This window comes from Numida meleagris, chromosome 4 (genome assembly GCF_002078875.1).
Source record: "Numida meleagris isolate 19003 breed g44 Domestic line chromosome 4, NumMel1.0, whole genome shotgun sequence".
Taxonomy (NCBI): domain Eukaryota; kingdom Metazoa; phylum Chordata; class Aves; order Galliformes; family Numididae; genus Numida; species Numida meleagris.
In genome coordinates, this window is record NC_034412.1 from 25,765,492 (window position 1) to 25,787,645 (window position 22,154).

The following is a 22,154-nucleotide window of genomic DNA, read 5'->3' on the forward strand; positions in this document are numbered from 1 at the left end:
TAATAAGGTAAAAGCTTAGATGGAAAGGAATGTGAGAACTGATCAGAGAGGATGTGGGAATAATTCCTCCATTCCTTCCACTTCTGTGGAGGAATGGAAGAATGAAATAAATGGCAGATTCAGAAGAAAAGATGCACATGAAGATGTCTTCTTGGGTAAGGCAAAACAGTTAATTCCCATATGTATCGTTTTCTGTAACAAGGTATATATATACAAGTTTTCTGAATAACTCGTATCTTAAGAATACGAGTTATAATTTCCTTAGAATTTCAAATACAAACTAGTTTTTCTTAGCATCAGGAAATCATGTTTTGGCACTGGAACAAGTTAGTTAAGCTTTGTTTAAGGCGGACCAACTTGTACTGCTGTTACCATGTGTATTTATCAAAAATGCAAGTAGATGGAGGAAATGTGCTCATGTAGCACATTGCCTGACACTGTAAACTTGAATAACTTGAACTTCCTCTATTTTAAAATTCTGTTGAGGAGATTGTTTCTTGGTGACATTTGAAAGGATCTACTTTTTTTTATTTACATCTCTAGAAACAAAGATTACAAGGAAACAGACTTGAAATGTCAATGACATTTCTTGTGAGGTTAACTGCTGTCTTCCATTGCTCATATTATTTTAATGATGATTATGATTTTTTTTCTATTGAATTCTTATATATATGGGGGGATTAGTGTATTCCTCTGCTCTGCTGACAATTTTTGTTTTTTTCTGTGGCTTTGGTGTACAGTCCAGAAATCACAAAAGCAATTACTGTAGGCCAAGGATAAGGCCTTAGTACAAATGTGGAGTCTTGACCAAATTTCTGGATTATTCAAGATTATATGTTTGAATTGCAAGTCGTAATCTTGGATTAAGGCAAAAGATTCCCTTAGGGTGGATTAGAGTGGATGCATGTGTTAGTCTTGAAAAGCTCTGAAGTCCAAGTAACTTAAACCATTCATCTGTACTGTGAGAACATCTTTTGGCTGAAGCGTTTATATAAAATAAAAGGATTTGGAAGGCATCCCATGCTGAAATAGGAAAAACAGCAACTATTTTTTTAAACATAGATGTATAGTATTTTATGCAATGATATATGTTAAAATTCACGTGTAAAATTTTGTTTAAAAAGCAATGTTTCCACAGGATGTCTTTCAAAGCCCTAGTGGTTATTCTGGAAGTCATGTTATTGCTATACATTTAAACTGTTGGTTCTTTTCATTTGATTGTTTTTCCTCCTGTGGAGTCCACAGTTTGCATGAGAAGAAATTTGATGTTATGCAAGTGAAGGCAATTATGATGTCTTCTGCCAGGTTTCTGGGTGGAACACTGTCAGTGACAACAGGATTTTAAATGTATAGGGGAAAAACTGTGACCATTCTTAGTATTGCTTAGTCCTAATGCCATGCAGTCCACTAAGACTAGATTCACTAAGTGCAGGACTAGGTCTTCAGATGGTGGCAACAAAAGTGCACATACAAGACCTGCCTTTATTCCGTTAGGTGAATGTTAGAATAGTAACACTGATAAGGTTTCATAGTCTGAAATTTTCATGAACTAGTTTTTTCTTTGTGCAAAACACTGATAGATTATGCATCTGCAAAGCTTACGTTTTTAACTGAAGTATAGAACTCAGATGTGAACAACTCGCACTTCTTCTGGAAGGATTACATTTTCATACCTATATTTAAAGACTCTTTTTGTCTCAAGTTCCTGTTAAAAGATGGGAGGACGATAGAAAGTACAGAATGTGTGAGGAGCATCGTAAGGAAATACAGGAAAAGTTCACTGCTCTGCTGAACTTATTTCATGTAATGTTTGAATGAGGAGGCAATTCAGATTCTGTTCTTCGGTTCACTTGATCTGGAAAGACCAAGGCAAACGTAACAAACCTTAAAACAATTGAAATGACTGAAGTTCTAAAAGAGAAAATGATTCAGGTGAGCGTGAGAAGAAATGGTAGCTAGACAGACCCGTGCTACATCCACCAGAAGGTACTGAGATGGAGAAGACTGATGAAGTGAACTTTTGATACTCGTTTCTTATGTTGGGCAATGTGGTTTCTGTGGCCTTGCCAGACCTTTAAAAGTGATTGCTTTCCTCTCCCACTGCCACTGATTTTTTTTTAACTGCTCTTCATTCATTGAAATTCGAGGTTGGTCACGTGAGTGTACTTCAGGGTTCCCTCTGGTTAAGAAGAAATAGAAATGGTGACCACCAGCTGACTGAAGGTGTGCACTTGCTCCTTGAAAACTTTAAGCTAGTACTGTCTTGTATGTTTGTTCTGAAGACTCATCTTTCTTTTGCTGTGCACACTGTTCAGAACTTCAATTTTGAAGTATATTAAGGAGATGGTAAAAGCTGTCAATGCTATATATTTGTTTGTGTTATGTGTCCATCTCTAGAGCTATTTATGATGAAAACTGTCAAGGGACCTTACAGTGTTTATTTCAGTGTGAAGTGGTGGAATATACATCAACTTTCTCTTCTTATCAACTGTTGCTTTCAGTGAAGCTGCTGATAATAATTTAAACACCTCTGAGTAGGACAGGGGTGTGTAATCTGAAAGACTGCTGGTTTACATTCTTTCCTTCAGATTCCTGTCAGAATTACTTCACTTTCTACCTCCGTGTTAATTTTAGAAATACAGAATGAGGCAATATTTTTTATACATACACAGTTACGCTTCGAAAACACAATATCCTACAAAAACCTTGGCATCTGTTCTAAGACAGATGTTTTAACCTTTATCTTCCTAAAGGAAACAGAGTTGGAAAAATCTAAAATATGTGATGTTTATTAAGCACAGCTCAGAGTGGTATTTAAAACCCATTAAGAACCCTGTTAGAGAGAAAGTAGAGCATCCCTTTGAGAGATTTGGTAAAAGATGCTGTTGAGGCCTTGGTTCCTGGAGTACTAAGAAAGAATTACAGCTTTGTGTTTATTTACACTTACATCACTCAACATTATCTGGAAAATGCAAAGTAGTGTGCTGTTAGTGTTCATCCTTGTTTTATGATAAATCACATCAAATCTTCATAAAAAAATAGCATGATCAAGCTGATATAGTGGTCACTGCACTTTCAGGAGTAGTCGCTGGCTGATGATGCTGGGACTACTAATGAGCTGAGCAAGCAGGCATTGTCTTTTTCATAAGAAAACTGCAGCAGGGAGAGCTTGATGTTTGTCTTCTCTCCATGAGCAGTGACTAAATGTGAGGTGCACTGGAATCACTGCTGTTCAGTGTATTATCCTGAAATTCACATTGTGTGAAATCTTGCCTTACAGGAACTAATGACAATGGGACATAGTCCAGCCAGCTAAAATGATTTCTCAAGTGTTTGGAATCTCAATTCATATTCTTATTCTGATAAATAATTCTAGCCTTCTGTATAAATACCTTTTTAAAAAATGATAGGACAAATTGCTGCACATCAAAATCTGCTTAAGAAGGGCTTAGCCCCTTTTCATACCAGAAGAAATAGTTTTAAAGTTACATACATACATGAATATGTTGATTTATTTATATTATATATTATATATACACACATACTTTTATCGGTACACACATAAACATATATACTTGTTATTATTTATAAAACTTATTTTTTATAGCTATTGTAAATACAATACTTCAAAAATGAATTTTATTATTAAGTGAATTAAGTAATGTGGTTAGCATAACACACTAAGGTGGGGTGGGTGTGCATTAACATTTTGAGTGCATTATCTGTGGTATAATGCAGACTGCTTACTTTCTGCTAAGTAAGCTGAAGCTTTCAAGAAAGAAGTTTGTTAGTATCCTAGTGAAGATTCCCCGTGTAGAAAACTCCATTGCAAAGCATATGCTTACAACAACTATTTTTGCCTTTTTTTTCTTTCTTTTTAAGAGCAGTGGAGTTCGTGGTCATTTAGAATAAATTCTGGTGTGGCTGCTTTATTACCTCAGTGCCCAAATAAGCTTGGGTAATAGCTGTATTCTCCTTTCTTGAGGAATGCTGCTCTTAATTTGCCTCTCCAAGAACATTAAAATAAGAGCTTCTTGGATGTTATGAAGCAATATCATTAGGCAATTAGTAAAATGTATGTATTGGATTTGTTTAGTCGGGTACTTTTCAGTCTTATAAGCTGTTAACTGGTGGAGTACAGACATTTAGTTTTGCTTTTAAAGCCATGTGTAATTTAGTTTATTGCTTATACTACATGTGAAAGCACATACGTGAATTCAAATCTCTCCACAAATTAATGTTTCTCTATTTTTTCAGAAGTGAAATTTTTAAACAAGATGGTTAACGATTATCATTAAGGTAGTTTGTGATGAGAACTAAGAGAATGTGGTGACTGGCATTGCAGGCAGCAAAAGTATTCTCAAGGTTTTCAGTGTGAAAGCTTTTTAAATAATTACTAGAGTCTCAACATCTTTTAAAATGTTATTGCAAGGGAATGTTCTGTGAAATAAGTATTTAAAATAATGACACAAACTTCATATGTATACAGCATACTGGGTTTCATTTTCACAACTCAGGGGTTTGTGGGTTTTACATTAACTTGCTAAGTGGGATTATTCACTACATTACTTTCCTGTCTTTAAGTTGGAACTGGTTACTCCCCTGTTCCGAATGTCTTTGAGACTTAAGAAGCTTCTTAGGCTCATTTGAAGAGTCGTTTCAAGGGTCTCTTGGAAAATGCATCCTAATTCTCAAGAAAGGAGGAGATTAGACATCATTAAAGGTTCAGTGGACCATTCAAATTTAATTTGAATAATTTCAGGTTATCCTACCCTTTATCAGTAAAATGCTTAAATATGCGAAGAATGACTTGTAAGACAAATATGGCTGCATGCAGCAAAGCAAGAGTTATCAAAGTCAGAATTGGAGTGACACTTGCATTCCTCAAACTTCAAAGAAAATCTTTTGTCTTCTCTTGTGATTTACTAACTATAAAATCAATCTGTCTTTCCTATATTTTCCCCTTAATTGCTTACCAGGTTTAATTATGATGCAGTTGAGTTTAAGAAATCGACCTTGCTTCCTACCTTTTAAGTTAGGAAGTGTGTAATGGCTGTGTGTAGTTAGGGTAAATCCTGGAGTGTTGGGAATGGCTCCTTCCTTTTTAGAATATATAGAATTTAAGAATATCTTTTGAAATTTAAATCTAACACTTAAATATACAGTGACTGAAAGGTAGCGAATACATCTGTCACTGGAGAAATAGCATTTTCTAAGGAGGTGTTTCTTCAAAGCAGATGAAATAAAAGGAATAAACAAAGTGACTGATAACAAAAGGGGCTACAAGCAGATTGGTCAACAACTCCATATAGAAGGTAGCAGTTTAAAAGGCATTGTATTGAGAACCTCATGTGATAGCCTGAAGTTCACAACTCCAAGCCTTTTGACAGTACCATGTTTCTGTTCTTTTGTCTGCATTACAGCCATGTTTCAGCTACTGAACCTGACCCAGGCAACGAGTCTGCACCTTTTTCTAGTGGGTTTGCTTTTCTTTCAGAATTAAGTGTGTTGCAGATATTCTCTGAATTTCTCGTCTCACAAAGTTCAGCAATACAAATTCAGGTTTTTGCATAATGCTTTCTTTGTCTGATATATGGTAAGTGATACAGTGGCAGTGAGGCTGCAGCTTATAAACTGAACCCTGCATATCACAAATCATGCTGATTGAATATATGAGGGGAATAAATATGTTTTAACTTGCACCCACACACAATTCCTGAGGAATTTGAAAACTGCATTCAGATAGGTTATAAAAACATAAAATAAGATGCACTAATCTTCATTAATCGTATGTCTTGTAACAGAACTTTTTCCTTTTTTTCCCCTTCCGTGTTCCACCAGTTCTTTGCTATAAATGACTAGAAAAGGGCGGGCACAGAGGGGAAACAATACTTGATGCTATCCTTTTAACTTTCATTTCCCTTGAAATGCTCTGATTCATGTATACTGTAGAACATGGTGGCAGGAGCAACACGTATTTCTTGAGTCTTCTTTCTGAAGGGATGGCATTCCATGGCAAGGCTTTCAAAGAGCTCATGAGAAGAGTGTTGTTGCTCAGCAGCTCCTTGCAGAGAGGGAAGGCAGTGGTCCTGTTCCTAGATTCCTGGGGGATCTGAGAGCTGTGGGCTCTGGCTGGAGGATGCGGCTGTGCCCAGTGCACTCTTGGGGCTAGAAGTATGATTCCCAGCTCCAGCCATCCCTGTTAAATTTAGACAGTGGTTCTGTTCTGTCCACTAATTAGAAGGAGCTGAGATAGGTGAGTTGTAGCTATTGCCCATGGTGGGAGGAAAGGCTTCAGCAGCCTGGGCTACTGAAGCATGGCTGTGGTTAGGGTGCACACGTTTGATGCATCTGAAATGGCAAGCTCACTGTTACTGGTTGTAAGGAAGATGTTCATATTCAGTGACACTGAATGTTTTGGGGGGTTCTTTTCTGTGGAGGAAGAGAATTCGAGAGCTCTTCAGCAGGGTTACGAGGGCTTTATTTTCACCCTGCACAGTGTTAACTGGTAGTCTCTGGGGCAGGATTTTCTGTATGGACTAGTTTGTTCTTCTGAGGAATTAATATGGGGTTCTGTATGCTGAAGTGCTGGAGTAGACCTGTTTTGTTCTGTATAAAAGGAGCCCATGTATTCCCGAGAATACTTTGAACACAGGCTCAAACACCAAGTTTGCACAGGAGACCGTCACCCTTATTAGCCAAACACTTCTTGAAAGAGAAGAGTTAAGATTGTTTGCTGTCCCCTTCCCCCCTTCAGCGGAGGTTAGAAATACCCTTATCTTCAAAGCTTGGCGTGGATTTGAGATGAACTCTCTGAAGGGCCCTGCTTCCATCTGCACTCTGGAACACCTGCATTCCTAACATTACTGCCAATCACTCGGTGCTGCAGTAGTAAAACTGTGAAGGTTGCAAACCTGTGTTATTTATTTTTAATACGTTTTGAATTAAATAATTTATTTTAAACAACATTTTGTTAAAAATACTATAAACACTGATCCAGGGCAGTCTGCCTGAAAATAAGAGGCTATAAATAAAGTGTGTGATTTTATTATTTTTTTTAAGAGAAAAAATGTTTCTTAGCCTAGAGTCTGTAGTTATTTTTTAGGACCTTTTCATGTACTGGCAACTAAATACCAGTGAAGGAAGGGACAGGGGCTACAGTGAGTTCAGGACAAGCCTGTGGACTGAATGTAGCCCCTGGTGACATTGAGGACTGTGGCTGTTCAAACAGGAGAACCTGAAAGACACAAGCCCTGCTGTCCTCTTGGCTGCCAGTGTGTCTGGCCCTGGTCTGCAGAATTTTGGATGCTTCCCACTAACCTTACAAGTGACTAAACTAGTGTGTGTGGCCCTTGAGAGGAGAAAACATCGCTCATTTCTGCAGGTGCACTTATCTAGCTAGGTATACAGACATAACTGAATCTCTTTGGTGGCTTCTTGGAATGGAGCGTGAGGTGACTGAAAGTATATGTTGGTTTAAGAGGTTTGATTTTTGAGGTAGCAAATGAAGGTGCTGTGCAGAGTGAATGTAGGAGTAAAGGTCCTTGAGAGCGTCCTGCAGTGGGCAAGCTGCTAAAACACTGTAGTGAAGTGTGAAGTTCTTGCTTGAAATGCACATATATTGAATAAAAGTCCTTATGAACTGCTTGTGCTGGCTGTTGCATGGAATTGTTGGCATGTCCGTTTTTTTGGTCATTCATCAGTGTACATTTAGTAGAAATGCTTTTTTCTGCAGCGCTGGTGCCAGGTGCAGTGATCACAGTATGGTTTTGGAGAAGCTTGTTCCAAGCTGTGCTCGTGGAATGCCTTTGGCCATCCTACTGCAGGACAGCTTAAATAGCTCTTTGCTTTGCAGCACTGAGGAACTGGAGTCCCTGTCGCTTCTGTCAGACCTTTGCTAACAGCATGGATGCACTGAATGTCTGTAGAACAAAGAAGCTTTCCTGCTTTAATCCTTTAAAGTCAACTCACTTTTTCTTTCTTATGACCAGTTTGATTTTAAGGAAGCAGAAATTTAACAAAAGCTTGCCGAACAGAATTAGTCTTCATGTGTTTAATGAAGTGTAGTTTACTACAGCTGCCTCCTTAAGCCAGTTTGTTTTGTCTACCATTCGGAGTACTACCCTGTGAAGAAATCCAACACTTTGCAGTTTCCTGTTGTTCATTTTGTTTAACTTTGGCTATGAATTACGTTTGGCTCTATTACAAAGCTTTCAGAAGATAATCAGAAGAAAACAAGAGTCAGGAAGAAATAATACACACTTGTTTTGATTCTATAAATCTGCTTTACTGCCAGCTCACTGGGCATAGCATAGGAGACAAGAGGATCCCAAAGAGTGATGCTGTTTCTGGTTGGCAGTGCACAGTGGCTAATTAGGTACGTTTAGTCTAGAGCACTTTACCCAGCTGCCACTGACTCCTCCAAATCAGCAAAGAAAGATCTTTATTTTATATTTTCATTGCCCGTTTTTCTTCAGCCCTCTTGTAAATTTTCATACCTTTGGTATGTCACCTTATTATTGATTGATTTGTTAAAATCATGTTCAAAATTCCAGTACGTATTACTGAATTCATGAAGGAGAAATTCTATGGATATGCTTTCTTATTCTTTGGTACACAGTTCAGTAAAAGCAGATTTGTTCATTTCAAAGCCAATGCATTTGAGTAGTAACTTTTTTAACAATTTCATTACTATTTAGTAGAACTTTGTGGACTATCTTGCATGACTAATGCATGTTGCTTCATGAGATAGTATAACATGAAATGGGAATGGCTGTCTTGGATTTGTGGACTTCAAAGTTGTCTTCCTATGACTCATCCTTTTCAGATCTTGTCAATATTCAATCCTACTGCAAATCCTGTTTGTGCAAAACTGCAGAGTCCACTATTTAAGGATAATCCTGTTAATGCAGAAAACTGTGATTAACTGTCATTCACATATTATAAGCAGCGTCTGTTTTTCTTATCAGAAGGGCAGCTATAGTTACTAATTACTCCATAGAGAGGGTTTTGTGGTTTCCTGTTAAAACATGAAAGTCAAGTTTTCCCCTTTCCCAAGGTTTGGGGAAGGAGTTGGGCAAAATAAAATCAGTCCTAATCTTGATAGTTGCTAGCATGCATCAGTGATACGTAAACATACATTTTCCATGTGTATATAGTAATTATAGCTTATTGCTGTTGTTTCACTTTAATTTTCAGAGTTAACTGCATTGTTCTTCTCTGGTTTTGTCATGGCACATCTTATAAATGAAGGATTTGTGACTTCTATTTTATAAAAGCTTGAACCAAGGTTTCTGCGAGGTTTTGTGTTACATGGGTAAAAACACAGAGCACTCTAAAGTTCAAGGTTAAGGTGCTTTCCCCTTCAGCTTGCTTTAATGTTGTGGGCTGGGTCTTTCAGGCCCTGCATTTCCCTTTGCATGCCCCTATAGATGGCTGAGGCCTCTCTGGCTAGAAGCTATGCCCTCCAGCATGTCCACACTTCTTTCCTTTTTGTCTTTGGACTAGTTTGGGATGCACTGCTTCTTTCTGCCTAGGTTATTGGTGAAAATACTCCACCACTATCAATCCTGAATAGAATTTCTTTGCTAGCCTCTACCTTTTGATCCTGAAGGCCCAGTCAGTTTTTTCACCTTCCTTGTTATCCGCTCATCCAGCATCTCCTCATCTTGACCACAAGGAGAAGTGCCATGGTCTTCTGTGTTGGCAAGTGTTGAGAGCCTTGCCATAGCTCAGGCAAAAGAACTGGGCTGCTGTCTGTTTGTTTTTAGAGCCCACATTTTGTCAGAGAAGACATTGCTCAAGAGCAGTGTCGCCTTAGGATGTGGTTGCTCCTGTAAGTTGCTGCTGCCTTGTATCTGGGAACAGTTTCTGTTAGGACCATTTCTGTTGGTTTCCTGGGAGTGGGGCAGAGGCTGACAGTAATTCTGTGGATCCTCCTAGCTGCCTTATTTCTGTTTTTGGTTTTGGTACAACATTCTTGGTATATTTCTTGTGTTTCTGTCCACAGCTGAAGTTTGACCTGATATTTTCAAATGGTCTCCACAGTGATACCTGTGCTTTGCTCCTGAGTATGCCTCAGTGCTTATTTCAGATGCAGTTTTATCAGTTGAAATTGTGAACTCTATTCTCAGCTTCTCATATTTTCTTTTGTTGTTGGCTTTATATTTTATTCTTTTAGAGTTGACTGTTCCAGTTAATGTTTTTTTTTGCTGTTCCCCTTCTATCCTGCTGTCTAAAATCACTAATGCACTGGTAACAGTGGTTCCAGTACTGTTTCTTGTTTTATTTCTTAATTTAAATGGTAGTAATAATAAAAATACTTACCCTTCATTTTCTAATTCTTACCAGTTATTAACCCTTAAGGAAACCATTTCTGACCTGAGGCACTCCTTTATAAATGTCATCTAAAGTATTAAAAAAATGTTTCTATAGAAAGTCTGTTAAAGCAAAAGTATATTCAAAGCAATTCTCTCATTTATGTGCAAGCTTCTTCTGCAGATATAAATTTTCGTGTATGATTTCATTGGCCTTTGCGGTACTGAGTGCAGTTTTTAACGTTAAGCTCATGAATAAGTGTTGTCAGAGCTGAGATTGTAAATAATACAGGGAGAGATGTGCCTCATTGATGTGGTTTTTTGTTTGTTTATTTTGAGGGATTTTGTAAATTTACAGTCCACATAACTAACAATTAAAGTTGCCATTAACATACCAACGTGTTGCAACATTGTTTTCTTATTTCAGAATGATGAAAATTAAGAGCACAGAATAATCTTCAAAGAACAAAAACTTACACTGAACTTTGCTCATGCTGGCTTAAGAGAAATAAGACCTGCAAGTGAGAATCCCCTACTAAATGCCAGACTTCCCCCAGCTGCTGCATGCCTTCATCTTAATTTACTTCAGTACCTTTCAAAGACATTGTTGGATGTTTTATATAAGAGAAACATTTCTAGCAATGTTGGATATTTTAGGACCAACTGTTTTTTGTCTGTGTTTTGGTCACATTATAGTCATTATCTTATACTGGAGACATTACATTGCTGATTTGCTTCTAAAGATTCTGATGTTTGACTGCTGTTGAAAGCGATCTGTTCCATGTACAAGTGGCAGCTTTTGGAGATGGCAGCTCTGTTTGTGCAGCCTTCTGGAGACCATGTGTTAGAGGAGATTTTCATGTTGTCCAGATAGCTGGCTAATTCTGATCAGGACTGTTAGCCTATGTTGTTCTATAAATGTCTGCCCCCAAAGGTAAGTGAAATAGAATTAGGAACATTGAAAGAAGCTCACTCCATTTTCTTTTTCAGCAATGGGAGCATAATAACTTGAATGTTAAACTAAAACTTTTTGGTCCACTTGAAGCAGAAAGGAGGAGAGGAACTCTTTCATAGCCAGGCTGGTGGTGGTCACCATTTCTCTTGCCCTCTCTTTGTATAATGGATTTATGGAACATCAATTGCTAATTAATGACTTCATAATTTAGGTGCACTCAGGACCTAGTTCTGTAAATTATGCGCTCATTCTCAAAGATACACAGCACGGTATCAGTATCCTTAGCAGTGATAGTAGCCAGCACCATTATTAGCTGACTTTTTTTTTTCCTGAGCTATTGACCAGATCATTCGAGAAAGCAATTTAAAATCGAGTGCTGCAGCTTTTACACCTGGTGTTCACTCTACCAGTTCAGTTCCAGTTACATCAGGGTGGGTTATACATTATTCCCCTTTGTACTGGGAAGAGAACAATTGTAAAAGTACTTCTCTTACATAGGATATTATCATCCATTCTGTTTTTTCCTGACGTCTGCAACATGCATACTCCTATGGTGTCTGAATTGTCATTAAACTCTGTTTGACATTCTGTTCTTCTATAGACAGTACCTGTGGAGAATCTTTTGTAAAATTTTTGCTGCTCATTCTTAAAATTATGCTTGCATATGGCAGGTAGAATGAAGTGTTAGCATACAAAACTAGAAGGCATTAAATTAAATGAGCGAAGAACTTAAATTTTGCAGAGCTGGAATTGGTCAGACTATGTAAGGATGTATTAAATCTTTGAGATCTATTTTTGATTCATTTGAAGTCTTAAGAGAATGCATTCATTTTTAACTCTTCTGCCACCTAACTACATATTAATTTCATTTGAAGACTGGAGGCTTATTAAACAAAAGCTAGTCTGCCTTGTGACCTCTGCACACGTAGACTTTTTGTGAAGGAAATATTCCATTGGTCAGAAGTAGGACTTCATATGGAAAATAACATTATTAATGCCATCTATACTATAGGACTATAAGACCTTCTGAAAAATGCCATCTGGCACTCCTGAAGTGTGCTTCAGAAGTATTTGGCAGTTTGCTGATCTGAGGATGACATAATGACCTAATGAAGTAGAGTGGAAGAAAACTGGGCTTCTTCCAAGATTCTGTCTTTCTATTGGAAACACTGTTTCACTATTTCTATCCTTTTCTTAAAAAAACTCTTCCCTTCAGAACTAGTAAAATAAGATAAAACTCAGATGTGCTTGCCTCTCTGGTAGAAGCTACGCAAATATAAGCCCCACAGTGGGGCACCTGTGGGAAATGGGGGTCGGTCGGCTGAGACTCTGTCTAGTGCCTTCTTTATCACCCATTATCAGAGACAGACATCTTAATTTTTTTCTTTTTTCTCTTTTTTTTTCCTGCTCGTATTTAGGGTACTTACAAACTTGTGATTTTTTCTGACTTGCAAGCTCAGATTAGTTGCTCCAGTCTGCTTAATCTTGGAAGCTTCAGCTGCTGTGGAGTGAATGCCAGCCTGCCTGCTGATGAACACATCTGCTACGTTTTATCTGTTTTGTAATCCAAATGTTTTTGAGACCATCTCTGTCCATATACAGTCAATTTAGTTGTGCCATTAGGGTTTGAGTACAGATGGCAAGTGTGCTCATAATAACTTCCCTGACTGTAAGTTGGATTCTATGAAACAAAACTGACTCTTTCCATTTGTGAGCCATGCAAACATGAGTTTTATTTTTATTATTTTTGTTAGACTTATGATGGAATTAGGACAGATGTAGTCTCAAAAAGGTTTTGCTCTGAAGATTTTTTTTTTTAAACTTTGAAAATGCTGCTAATTCAGTTGCTCTGATACCTCCTGAAGAGCACATCATGGTAGACTTATTCAGTATGTATAATGTGTTATTCTGAGAGCAGACCCCAGGGAGGTGGCAGAAGCTCTCTCCTAGTGTGTCAGATTTTGAGAGTTGTAAGTTGCAAGAACAATTACAGAAATCAGAGACCTCAGAAATAGTGAGAATAAATACTGGGATAGCATTTAGACTGGATAAGCTCTCAGATATTTTATACAGATTTATTTAAAGTGTGTTTACATATAATGCTATCAAAATTATGAGTATTTACATATAATCTGACAGGAAAAAAAGAAGGTAACAGCACGATGTTAGTCCTACAAAGTTACCACTGCCAGGGAGTAGAAACTGCAGCAGTGCATAAGAGGGGAACAGTATACAATAATTAATCTCGTAAGTTTAAGAGCTTGTCTGCTAGGAAGTGTTTTAAAAAGATCTCTTTATCAGATAATAAAGCAAACAAGAGAAATGACATTTGTTGTAAGAAACATCTACAGCAAATAATTTGCCCCTAGTGACACATTAGTTAACACTATAAGTGCCATTATAATTGACTGAGTATCACTTCTTTTGTTTGATCATGAAGCAGTAATTATGTATAATACAAGCTTCAGCATAGAAGTGATTGATTATATGTCTTTTATAGAGGAAAAAAGAAGTAAAAACAAAATAGTTAATTATGATGTGATCTTCTCATAGTTTGTGCAGCTTTAGTAAGAGAATGAAGACAGCTGCAAGAGTAGGCTTTACAGTTTAGTTGTCAGCTTCCTAACTGCATGAACATTACCCTGTCCTTCTGTAGGCTTCACTGTGTACCAAAATCTTTCGTCTTTCTCCCCAAAATGCACGTACAGCACCTTCTTGTTTGGTGCAGAAATGCCTAGAAATTAAAAGAAAAAGAAATTAAATGACTAAGTATTCAGACTCAGTAAACACTCATGCACATGAATAATAACTGAATAATCTTGATAGCATAAGTCAGTTGTGCTGCTGTTACTGCAACTCTCAAACTTTATTCCTGTGTGTTTTCAGATTCATCAGACATAGCAATTGTTATGCAGAAAGAGGAAAGGTGAACTTGTAGGGGAAATGTCTAAAAACGCATTTCTGAAATGAAGACGTAATGAATAAGCTTTGGAGTGCTGTTATGAGCCATAGTTTGGAGTTGTTTATAAGTGAAGCCTTTTTGATCTATATTCTGCTGTTGTCTAGATTTTTATCTTAATATAGAGATAAAAGTAGCTAAATGAATCGGCTATAAGAATGGAAAGCCACATAGGGTTGGTTTTTCTTTGTTTTGTTTGTTTTTTTTATTATTTTGGAAAATAGGGTTAATCTGCAGGAGATAAGATGGTAGAACTCTCTTCACTTGCATAACTTGGTCAAAGATAAATGGTCTTTGACCTCTACCCTGAAATGAGCATATCTGGGATTTTCCACATAAATGACAGAATCATTTCTGCTGGTGGCTTCTTCTTCCATCATCCCAAGGACTCTGGTCTTGGGAACAAATGTGATGGCTAATAATTAAAATTTGGCAAATTTGTAGGAAGTTGTTAAGAGGACTCCACAGTGGTTTTTGAGATGAAATTACTTAATTGTAGTTGGATTTTGTTCCTTTTTTCCTTACATAGCAATAGAAATATGACAGTTAAAGTACCACTTCACGTTTGGTGTGAGGGTGTGTGGGTGGATGGAAGAATCTGAATAATTTTTTACTATCTGGATGTAAACTGTCAAATATACTAGGTTTAACAGGACCATTTCCTAATCTGTTATCAGTTCACTTTCTAATTCAGTGTTGGCCAAATACCATTTTTCATATTTAACATGGACACAAACTTTGATGTTTAATACTTCTGATTCTCAAGTCTGATATTTACCTGGTAATTTTTTTCTATAAACTACTTAATAAGTGTATTACAGGTTTAGGTAAGACTTTGAAGAGGCTTAGAGTTGATCAACTCTTACGTAGTGCAGTTATGCAGGGATAAAAATGAAAAAATGCAGTGAAGCATGAAACTCATAGGAAAAACCACCAAAATGATGCACAAAATAGTACATTTTTGTCATTAAATAAATAACTGGATAACCAGCTGGTACTGAAATTTTGGTCAAGAACTGAGTTTGGCTGGGAATTGCTTTTGACTGTTGTTAATAAGGCATAGCAACTGACTTTTTTCTTTTTTTTCCTAGTGAACTGATCTTATAGACATTGACGGTATAAGCATTTTCTCTGTATGAGTAAAAGCACTGGAGGCTTAGATAGAAGCACATTTGCCGCTGTTTTACATAACATTTGGATTATTTCCACTTTATCATCTGTAATGTAAATGGAATAAAAAGGCAAGAGCAGATGAGAAGGATTCCAGTAGATTGTGTCATCAAATGACTATGGCTAATTTAAACTTTCGGTATTAATAATGAAACAGGTCTTGGAATTTATTTTTCTAATAATAATAACAATAAAAGATTGCAACAACTCTGTTCCCTCTTGCCTCAGTCCCCCTGCCCTCTTTTTTTTTTTTTCCTTCCCTTTCCCAAAACTGAAAAAAGGAGGATGAATTTCTGGTATTTTGATGGTAAGATAGACTTTAATGCTGAACTGTTTAGTACACATGGAAGAGCAATTTTATGAGTGTTCTTTAGTTTTGGAGGTCACTAAGTGTTTTAGGTTAACATTTTGATTTGACTTAACAACAATATCTTACACCTTTGATAGAACTGAATTTATGTGAACAATCTAAGTCTAGTCTTTTAGCCCAGAGTGGATGGTAATATGAGCCTACTGAAGAGATAATTACATGCTCCGTTGGGAAAAGCGGATGCCTATCATCAGCTTTCAGGATTTATCTCTGTGAGTAGATAGGCACAGCAAGTATTTATCACTAGTTGCTTTTTTCATTTGTATTTACACAGAATGTCTGTAAACCTCTTATTCTAACTCCTGATTTTTAATGTGGAGATACAACTGACTTGAAACCAGAATACGAATAAATGCTATTAAAATGAAGTTTATAACAGAGGAAGTGGGTTTTTCTCTCCTCTTCTTACACTAACTGTAAGTATTAATGCTGTAAAAGATGGATTGAACAAGTCCCTGCAGTATTTAACTGTGAAGTGCTGATAAGTATTGGGATTGCTCAATATTTCTGTGGCTTTATTTTCCAGTAGAACTACTGGGAAGGGAATTACAAGAACAGGAAATCCTAATGGTAAATATGAAATGACTCTGAATCTGGGAATACTGTTGTGCTGAATGACTTGGGGCTGAGCTGCAAGAAGTCCAGATTTGCTGGCTTCTTGCTCCTGGCGATGAATGGGGATCTGGTCCTGTACCAAGGGTCAGCAGCTGGGGAAATAGTGCATGTGTCTGAGAGTGGGTGTTTTTGTTATCAGTGTGAATTTTAACGGCTATTGCAAGGAAAGCAAGTGATTCTGTAAATGGATAAAGCAGGCTTACTGTAGTCTGCAGGATGTACTAGCAAACAGAATGAAACCCAATTTTCTGACTGTTGGGGGTTGGAGGGAGTTATATATGAAAAGTTGCCAAAATAAAGAAAGAAAACTGTGCTTCCAGCCTCTTTATTAATCTATACTATTTTTACTTTACAAAGGTTACTTTGTTTCAATTCAGTTTTCGCCTAACTTTTTCCTAGATTAGTCTCTAGAAGTAGAAAGGATAATAAGCAACTCTGGACAAAGTGCAAACACAGACCCTTGTGGAAACTTTCAGTCCTTGTGGAAAATCTCCCACAGTATCCTATCAATACAGCAGATGTCTGAAATATCCTTGGATATCTTCATTTATGGAACTGAGCTTGGCAAGGGATATGAAAAATAACAAGGGGATTCTACAGGTATTTGAAAATTCATGGCTGTCAGGCAGAATCCCCAGTGACTGGAAAAAGGAAAACATCACTCCCATTAAGAAAGGGAGAAAGGAAGGATTGTGAAAGTACAGGCTGGTGAGTCTCACCTCTGTGCCTGAGAAGCAGAGCAGATCCTCCTGGAAGCTATATTAAGGCACGTGTGATATAGAGAGGTGATCTGAGACACTCAGCACAGCTTCATCAAGGGCGGATTGTGCCCCACCAATCTGGTGGCCTCCTGTGATGGAGTGACAGCATCTGTGGACAAACGAAGAGCAACTGTTGTTGTCTACGTGGACTTGTAACAAGGCCTTTGACGTGGTCTCACACCACATCTTTATCCCTGCATTGGAGAGTTATGGATTTGAAGGCTGGACTATTCAGTGGATAAATAATTGATTGGATGGTTGCAGCTAGAGATTTGTGGTCAAAGGCTCTATGTTCAGGCGAAGGCTGCTGACGATTACTTTCAACATGACTTAGCATTTTTTATTTCATTTATGCCTCTTACATTTGATATATCTAACATCAATGTCTTAAAATGAGCAGATTTTCATTTTTATTAGCTTTAGATCTGCAGCTTGTCTCCAAAGGTATCAGAAGCAGTTTCTTCTCTCCTGTTCTATTACGTGAGAAGGCTTCCAGAGGCAATCTGCATTCCCATGAGCTGAGAATGTACTCTTTAGCCTTCATCAGATTTGGCCAATTTCAAATTGAGATAATAATGTGATAGTGGTGTTGTTCTTTTTAATTCTCACTTGTGCTATGAACTCCTTGTATCTTACAAGTAGATATGAAATTACTCCTGGAAGAGCACTTAGCAATAATTAGATATGCCATAAAAACTGAAAAGAGTAGGAGGAAGTCCAATGCTAGAAGTCTTCTTCTTGTCCATCACAGAATGAAAAAACTTGTACATCTGTAAGCCTTGTAAAACACAAAAATTTTACAGACTACAGAGTTACTTCTGAACTGTGAAGTAACAAATATTAATTGATGGAAGATCTTAAAGATTAGTTCATCAATTCTTCAGTAAATTCCTGTATATGAATGCATGTGGTTTGTCTGTGCAACAGTTAATGCCGTGGATTTTCCAGGGATTTAGAGCCGAACGCTACACGGTGCGGGAAGCATGACAATCTCAATATGAGTACGCAAGCTTCAACTTTAATGGAGTACTTCACAACATATATAGAAACTGAGTTACACCTGGCAAACTGCCATTGGTGGGGCTACCCCAGCCCCATCCTCTGGTTGGTGATTACAACTTGTTGAACAAACAAAGCCAAACAGCAACCACCCCCCCTGTGCCCAACAGTTAACCTCCTGATACTTCTGTCCTTGGGCTCCGCCCCACCCAAGGACCCCTAGGCCCTGCCGACCGTCCACCCAGAACTACTCCATACACACACTCTGCAGTACTTCCTTGCTCGTACAGTCACTCAAGTGATCCGTGGCCACTCTAATCCTGCAAAAATTCCCCCTCTTTCTTTTTGTACGAGCAAGGCTGACTGCGTAAGCCGTCTTACCCCACGCACCCGCTGTAACCCCTCTTTGATTAAAGTAGTTAGCCAGGGGGACAGGCCCCCGAACAGTCCCCGTAGCCAACTGTCAGATGGATTAATGTTCTGAGGATCATGTAGAGTCTGGAGATCCGTGTAGAGGATGAGTTATCATCAGGATGGATGTGTATAGTAAAGAAGGTCCCCATCAATTGCATGAAGCAGCTGGTATTTTCCAGATTTTTTTCCATATCGATGGGCTAGTGGATGGCTTTATACGTCCGTTCTCCAGCTGTTCCTGGACCAACATGGACGCTTGCTGCAGGTTTTCCCTCTTTAACAGCCACAGCTCAATCCATACTGGCGTGTCGATGAGCCTGTATTCGAGGAGACAGCTGCAGGCTTGGTAAGCGTTGTATCTACTACAGTTGCCAGGTCCAGGCCAATACTTCCTCTGGTGGCGGGGCAGAGGGAACAGTTGGCTGAGGCTCCATCGTTGGGATTGGAGCAGGTTGGGATGTCACAAGAGGTTGATGGTGCACACCGGCTGCGGGCTCAGTGCAGGGGCTGCTACTGTTGTCATTGCTCAACAGCCCTTCACACTTGAATCCCCGTTTCCCACCGTTCAGCAAACAGATGTGTCGTTGGTCGCGGAGTTGCAGCACTGGCACCATACACTAACCCTACAGCCATTTCTAACATGGCCCTCCCTCTGCATAAATCCCCGACCCCTTGGACAGCCCTCCCCTCTGGAATCCCTGGCCGGGGACAGCAGGACCAAGGCAGCAAACACCTGGGTTTGTGCTTGCAGCAACTTATCGCCCAGCTCTTGCACAGCTTCTACCAAGAATGCTGATGGTCCCACTGGCACATGACTCATACGCTCTAACATCATTTCAATAGTGGCATCCATAGGCAAGGTGACCAATATGGCTTTCGTGGCGGCATTGCAATTTTGCATGGCACATTGGCAGAGTAATGCCCCTTTCATCCAATCGGGGACGTCACCTTGGTTAATTGCCTCCGTTACCTTGTCTATAAAGCTGGCGAAAGATTCCTCTCTTCCTTGTTTCAACGACATATATGATGGAGTGGGGGCAGTTGTCTTAACCATTCCTATTGCCCGCATTGCTAATTGCATACTTTCGACACGCACCTCCAGCCCCATTTGAACTTGCATGGCTGGGGTGGCAAACAACCCTGTCCCCATTAGTTGTTGCGTGGTTACCCCGAACAACGGGTCTGTCTGGGGACGTGGCGCGTTAGCGCTCATATCACAGAGGCGCTGCCAGTGAGCTTGCCACAATAACTGCTCTGACTGGGACATTATCATACGGACAATAGTCTTTATGTCTTCTGGCACCAGCACTCAACTCCCCCGAATGTAGGCTAGCATTTGCTTTGATGGCTCCCCATGCAGCCCGGTCTCATTTACTGTTGCCCGTAATTGTGCTAATATGTCCTATCTAAGGGAAAATGCTCACCCTGCAAGCCCTGCAAGCCTCCCGGACCCAGTTCAAACCGTACTGGGAAAGCTTGCCCTATTAACCCCAGCGCCTCGAGGTCTTGGCCAGCAACGGCATCTCGCGCAATCGCCGACCAATTAACACCTCGTACTGACGGCACTCGGGGAATTCTCCCATCGTCTCCTAACGAGCCATGCCACGTTACTGCAGCGCTTCCCCCCCCCTACCGATCTCAGCTAGGGGTTCCGGGCGGGGAACAGTTCCTGCTCGCGCCGGTGTTACTGGCGGCAGAAAGGAGGTTTTTTCAGGAACTGTAGCAACTTTATGGGGGGTTTCTGCTGCGCCATCTTCGTCCTCCTTCCCCCCTCCGATGGAGGGCTCTGAGTCGGGAGGAGGAGGGGGCGCCAATGGCACAGTCACCTCCTGCCACGGTTTCATAAGTTTCTTTGCCGACCAATCGTCATCAATAACCCTATTCCATAGGGGCTCACCGTACCGATGCCACTCCTCCTCGTCAAAATACGAGCTACAATGCGGGAAAAAACCGCAGGCTTCCCCAAAGGAAACAAGTCCCGGTATCGCTTTCAGCGTACCATTATCCAAGCCACGCTTTTGTAAAAAGCAAATAAGTAAAACCCTGCACTACCTCCCTATCCATGGTGCACTGCAACTCCGCGTCCCGCCGCCGTCGCAAGCGCCCCCAACTACTGTGCTCCGGAGCTCCTTTTGGTAGATGCCGCAGTGGTTTCCGAGCTAGGCACGTCTTATTGCAGGATCGCCGGACGCCCCGTTCGCTCGCACTTCACGTTCATGCCGCTCTCGTGTCCCTGTTCGGGCGCCACTTGCCGCGGATTTTCCAGGGATTTAGAGCCGAACACTACACGGTGCGGGAAGCATGACAATCTCAATATGAGTACGCAAGCTTCAACTTTAATGGAGTACTTCACAACATATATAGAAACTGAGTTACACCTGGCAAACTGCCATTGGTGGGGCTACCCCAGCCCCATCCTCTGGTTGGTGATTACAACTTGTTGAACAAACAAAGCCAAACAGCAACCACCCCCCCTGTGCCCAACAGTTAACCTCCTGATACTTCTGTCCTTGGGCTCCGCCCCACCCAAGGACCCCTAGGCCCTGCCGACCGTCCACCCAGAACTACTCCATACACACACTCTGCAGTACTTCCTTGCTCGTACAGTCGCTCAAGTGATCTGTGGCCACCCTAATCCTGCAACAAGTTAACTCATAATCCCTCACGTTCTTCATTCAAGAGTGTTTAAATAGTTTTGGTAAAAGTTCTCTATGTAGGGATTTCTTCCACTTTGTATATTCTAATAATAATATATTAAAAATGAGTTACTTGTGTGTGTGTGTACATGTGTATCTTACTGCAGGATGCATTCCATAAAGAGTTAGTCTAATTATCTTTAATAGGCACATAGTTACCTCCTGAAATAATGTCTTGGTGGAAATGGGAGCTAAAACCAGAGTCTTAAAGTTACTTCCACGTGAAAGAAAGCTGTTAGCAACTCTGTATTTCCTAAGTTTAAAAGAGAGGTCCTATTTTAAAGTGAAATCATTTTCTTCATCCCTTGTACTTCAGCCTTTCTTGTTTCAAGTGGTGCTTCATCTGAAAGGCTTTTTTGAAAACTCTTCTCGCTGCAAAGGATGTATGACACTTGCAATGAGAAGAACCATTTCAGTAACATGGGATATATGCTGTGAAATTTTTGTGTAATATTTACAATAAGTTCCAATGTATTGTGTCTCAATAACTAACTCTAACTGCTGAAAACTTGTTTGCACATGCAGAGTCTTTCTAAGAGACTATAGCATAGAGTATTATGCTCTCAGAAACAACACTGATAAGTAGGTGTTTTCTTAACTTTGCTTTGTTTCTATCATTTGTGTGTGTCTGTTAAACATTTAACTGGTAACAGAGAGCTGGTAAAGTGCTGAAGAACAGGGCTGATCATGGTGTTTTGATTAGCTGTAGCTAGATGTACTTTTACCCACAGTAACCCTGAAGTTTAAAAGCTGATTATGATTTAAACATGTTCACATGAGTAAAATGACACTATTGTACATGGCTTTGAAACACCAGAACTACTGAAAACATTTAGACTGAACTTAACATGATCCAGCTAAACAGTCAACGTTCCTTGGATCTTCTGTTTCTTACAGAA

The 22,154-nt window shown here is 39.4% G+C and overlaps 1 protein-coding gene and 1 long non-coding RNA gene across 2 annotated transcripts in view; both read left to right on the forward strand.

The window, feature by feature from the left end:
• Nucleotides 1–22,154, forward strand: part of PDGFC (platelet derived growth factor C) — a 119,126-nt gene that overhangs the window by 30,279 nt on the left and 66,693 nt on the right. The gene's annotated exons all lie outside the window — the stretch shown is intronic.
• Nucleotides 1,974–21,327, forward strand: LOC110397311. Its single transcript, XR_002437702.1, has 2 exons — nt 1,974–11,250; nt 12,690–21,327. It is a non-coding gene; the product is annotated as an uncharacterized LOC110397311 (long non-coding RNA).